We start from the raw sequence: 5,468 nt of genomic DNA, 5'->3' as shown, positions 1-5,468 counted from the left end.
CATTGGCCGGCGCCGGGCCCGCCCCCGCGTGACGCACGGATGGTTCTGGAAGAGTTTGGTTGGTCGGTGCGCTCCGCCGCTTGGCGCTTCTCCCCTCCCCCTCCTTTGAACTGAATTCGCGGGAAAGGGCCGCTCGCCCTCCCGGCGCGGGGCATGCTGGGTAGAGCGGGGCCGCCTCCGCCTCGCGCCCGGGGCCCGCCCCTCCGAGCCCCTCCGAGCCCCTCCGAACCCTGCCGAACCTCTCCGAGTCCCTCCGAACCTTGCCGAACCTTTCCGAGCCCCTCCGAGCCCCGCGGTGCCCCAGCGCACCCCCCCACACACCCCTGAGGCGAGCCGCCCGCTCCGCTGCCCCCTACAGCCGTGCGCTGAAGGAGCCCGCTCGGCCCCCGCTCAAATCGGCGCCGGTCCTGTGGTAAAACCGGGGGCACGGCGCCGGACCCCGGGCCCCTGAGGGGAAGGGGGCGGCGGGGGCCGTCCTGAGGCGAAGCCCTCCTGAGGCGAAGCCCTCCTGACGGGCGGCGCTTCCCGCCTCTGCCCCGCGGTCCCCGCGCTCGAGGCGCCTCAGGAGTCACCGCCCGAGGGTCGCGAGCCAGCAGCGCTTCGGAGTCCCCACACGGTGCCGGCCGGGCGCATCTTGCCTCGCTCCCGGTGTTAAGGAAGCGGACATCGGAAATGTTTTAGCATCGGCATCGGGAAAATGTTTTGTCAGCCTCAGCCACGCCGTAAAACGTGCCCCACGTTATCGGCAGAGGGGGGACTCGGATCTGATGTTAGTCCTGTTATTGCTCGTTAAGAAAGTGTAGGCATGTAGCCTCACACATGCACTTAGACAATTACGTGTACGTTTTTTATAGTTCATTTATTTTCTGATACCCAAAACGTGTATTTTTTGATCGCCTCTTGTTTTTTGTCTGCTGTACCTTTCAAGATTGTTTTGGGAAGACCTTCCCTGCCCGATTATTTTTTTATGATTCTTTCTTCTTCCACATTTATCAGATATTGATGCAGTCTTCTCAGTAATTTGTTTCTCCATTATTTGTCATGCATTTTTGTAATTCATCATTGCCACCTTTTCAGACACATTATACTTTTTGTCCCTACAAAAAAAAAGTGATTATAAAAGTGATTATTAAAGTGTTTGTAAAATATTGTTATACATTTTCTCCCGTTTACCATAATCACTTTGCTTAGTATTCTAGTTTCTTGGTCTCCTACTTAACTTCTCTACAGCCAATTCATTCATTATTTCTGAACGTATCTTTAATTACTTACTGGCAGCGGCATTTTGATGCACTGTACGTTTCTGAGGACCTCACATTTACTTTCTTCTCTCAGTGCCAGGGAACTTCCTGCTGATACTTTTGGTGCTTTGGGTATTGCTATTGCCAGTCTTCTGAAAGCAGAGACTAGATAGCAACAGCACACCAAATGAGGAGCATCTTCAGGTGATCGAAGGTTGATCTTGAGGTCAGTGATACCCTGTGCCAAGTGATAAAAGTAAAAAACAATTGCACAATGTGTGAAAAAGGCTTCTAAATGTTATATAGTTGCAATTTTTTGTCTTTTGGAGTTACAACCTAAAATTTATTTCTGCTTCCTCCCTACTGTTTATAAGCCTCTGCTGCTTCTGGTGGCTCATCCTTCTAAATTTCAGAACCAGGAGGAGGAGCCAGAGGGCAATTTTCCAAACGGGAGAAGGAAAGATAATTAGGCAATTAATCTCTGGCACCGGAGTCAGATCTGCCTGTGAATAGAGGAACTAAGGATAAGACTCTAGCCTTTAGTGGAGTGGGGTAGCACAACAAATATGTGAACGTATGAGCCCTGTGGAAGTAGAGTACTGATTGCCAAATAGTAAAGCTTTGATAGTTTGAGCCTGTTTTCCTTAGTTTGTAAAAAGGACTTAATTTTTAAAAACTTGTTTGTTCAGATCTGCCCTGGGCTGTTCATCTAAACTTAGTGTAGAGTACTGTTGAGGTATGTTCTACTGAAAGAGCCTTAACAACTCTGAAATGTGTTTGGGGCTTTCTGTTGTGAGTGGCTAGAAAGAACACAGGACGTAAAAGAACAGAAGTAACTTGATAATACTTAGTGCAGTTAGAAGCAAGAAAATAAATAGTCCTTTTCAAAAGGACAGTGGGACTCATCATGGTTTCTCCAGAAGAAGTGAGCTGTAGCATGAGACTGTTGTGTCCTTGTCCTGCCTGGTAATATAAAACTGGACAGACTTTATAGATTAATTTATTAAAAAAAAAAAAAAAAAAGAGAGAGAGAGAGAGAGACTTGTTTATGTAGACCAGATTACAGAAAGAAGTTGGATATATTTATCAAACGACAGGATATCTACAATGCTAGTAAAAATGTGTTTACTAATAAAGACAAGGAGTGAAATAGAGTGAATAGACTGTACCTTACTAAATTGATATGTGCTCATAAAATCAAAAAAAGTAAAAGATGATGAAAAATAGTGTATTTATTTGCTACAAATATAGAAAATATCCTAGTATAATGCAGGAAAAAAAGACCAGTTTCAGAAGTCTAACATGATAAATGGAAGAAACAATCATTTGCAAGCAAGGGTTGCTATTGGAACAAATTCCTGGTAGTGAAAGCAGAAATAGTTGGCAGAGTGTTTTTACGATATGTCAGATTTTATGGCTCAAGATGGCCAATCCATTCTTGTTTTCATGTACTGTTACTGGGATTTGCATTTGATATCCAAAAGATCACATTTGTTTCCTGCTGATTGAAAGCATATGCTACTTCTAAATCTTTTCCCAAGCCTTATTGCAATGTACGTATTCAGCATTCCTGTCAGCCTGAAAGGCTAAATTGCAGCAATTTTTACCTCTTCAGATATGTAGGAAAAAAAACATGCGCAAATTCTCTACCACTTTATGACTTTTTTCTTCATTTCATAGTCACACGCTTTTCTTGGTTTGCCTGTAGTATCCCTCACCACTTAAACTTCCAGCTTCCAGTCTGCCAAATTACTGTATCTCTGCACAGGAATGTTTAACATCTAAATCATTTTTTGAAGTGGAAGTTCAATACTGGTATACCCGGAGGTTGGTCTAAGTGAAATTTCTGGCAGTATAATTATACTGTTTCCCCCACATCTATAAACATGTCTGTCTAGAAATTGATAGTAATTAAAAGAAATAGGGGCTGTGTGAGCCCTTCAAAAGTATCACTAAAGCAAATTCACATATACAAAGTTACTATTACATATCTAATAGTTTAGGTTGTCTTGTCTTCTGACAACTTAAATTTAGATTTGAAACACAAGAATAGTGCTTACTGCATGAATATAACCTCGTGGTCCATCCCTAACGATTTGCTTACTGATTCAGGCCATCACGTAAGCTGCTGTCAGTATTTATTAGGGAGAGATACGATACATGTATATTGGTAAGGAACTGAAATTTGCTATGCAGAGTGTTGCTGAGATTAACAAAGCCAAAGTGAGTGTTTTGGGTAGCTGTGCTTTTTTATTTTGGCCTCAAGCTAATCATGAGTATCCCACGTGAGAAGTGAGAATGCACAAATGCTGTAGAATGAAGACAAAACCAAATATTTCATGCATAGGAGGGAGGTGTAGGTCCAGCTGCTGTATCAGTGTACTCCAAACACGGGTCAGTTTCACTGACATACCTTTCTTTCCCTTAAGTGAATAAATTTCACTAGATATTGGGTTTTCATCTGTAGTAGTTATTAATTCATTTGTCAGCTCTTGTTCTTTATTTTCAGCCTGATTCAACTTTGATCAGCAGTATCAGGCCATGAAAATTATTAGGTAAGCTAATCTTCCCTATGTACTCGGGAAGCAAAAGTCAACTCCCACTTTGTGCTTTCCCAGTCTCTTGTAAACAGAGGCTGCATAATATTTCAGCTTGAGCAAGGGAGTTGCTGCAGCTTTGGTGTGAGAGTAGGTAGGTGGAGTACTAAGTATATTTAGGGTGGCGGGATCATATTGCAGTTGGGGTGGTAGCTCTCAGTTTCAGTTTGCTTTCCTGCATGTTAATGTGTAGTGCTGCCTTGTTTTTATAAAGCAGGAAACTAAGAGAAGAGCAAATGACCTTTACGGTAAGGGATCAACTGTACTGAAGCATGGCATAAGGAAGAAGTAAGATCTTACCCAGCAACCCAAGGATTCTGATGTATAGCTATGAAAGCACTCTGCGTGCAAGATTGACAGAGCGGCCACTTGTAGTTCTCATTCACGTGTTTGGCTGGGGACTGCTTTTGTACAGAGCTGTTCAAATGTATGCCAGGAGCACAGTGCTCAGGCAACTTGGCCCTCAGGGAATCTTAATGCACCCAGAATGCACAGCTTGCAGTCAGCAGGTTGCTTATGTGTCTTGAGTTATTGAAGAGAGTGAAAAGTGAATGCACAGGTTTCACACCAATAGGGTACTTATCTTTTGAATTGCATTGTGAACAACAAATGATAATTATTAGTCATTATTGCTAAGTAGAAATGTATGCTCAGGACTTCCTTTTTGTAGTTCTCTCAGTGGTATTTTAACAGTTTAATAGTTGTCATGAGGCTTCTACAGTGAAGTCTATTTCCTGATTCTTAGTTAATTATTTAGTTTTGCTTTGCTTGGTGGCTTGCTAGTAGTAATGTTTTTCTTTAGTGTTTAGATAGTGGACTAAAACTACCATACTTGTTTCAAAAGCATTGTGGAAAGCATAAGTCCAGTTTATTGTGTTGCCCTAGAAAGGAAGGGTATCTCTTAAAATGATTTAACTCTAATTATTTAACTTTAAGCCAAGTAATCTACTAACAATAAAAGTATTCATTACTGAAAACTACATCTCACACAATGAACTAAAAAACGTTTTAAATGTAAATACAGTAAATTCAGGATAACATCCACTTGGTTTTAAAGACAAAAACTAAACCAATTCAAATTCCATACAATATCGGATCAAAATCAAAAGTACGAGTTCTACCAAAAGAAAATGAGGTAGTGTTGCTACCTTTGCTAAAACCTGAATAAATTCCATTTATCACTGAAGGCTCCATAGACAGGAAAAGAACTTGTGGGGTCTTTGTGCAGATAAAGGACTGTCACTGCTCTGTTGAGCTCACACAGCACTCAGAACAGACCTTAACATATACACAGCTGGCCCAAGTCCATTATTTTGAATGTCTTTATCAAATCTGTAATTGTTCAAAAACGCTGCTTGAGGTGGACTGGATGAAAGTTCTGGTCCCTTTCATCCTCAGAGCAACTTTTTTTTTTTTTTTCTTCTATGATTTAGCCAAGATGTCCCATATTTAAATTTGAGCTTAAATTCAAAAACAAAAATATAGGCTTTTAAGATTTTAATCTGGAGTTGCTTGCCTTTTTACATAAAACCTATAGACCTCCTGGATATGAGAAGGACACACACACACACACACACACACACACACACAAAGATAAGGAAAAAATATATATATATATTTAATATATGAT

The sequence above is a fragment of the Aythya marila genome (genome assembly GCF_965140915.1).
Source record: "Aythya marila genome assembly, chromosome: 18".
NCBI lineage: Eukaryota > Metazoa > Chordata > Aves > Anseriformes > Anatidae > Aythya > Aythya marila.
Note: the sequence above shows the minus strand (reverse complement) of the source record.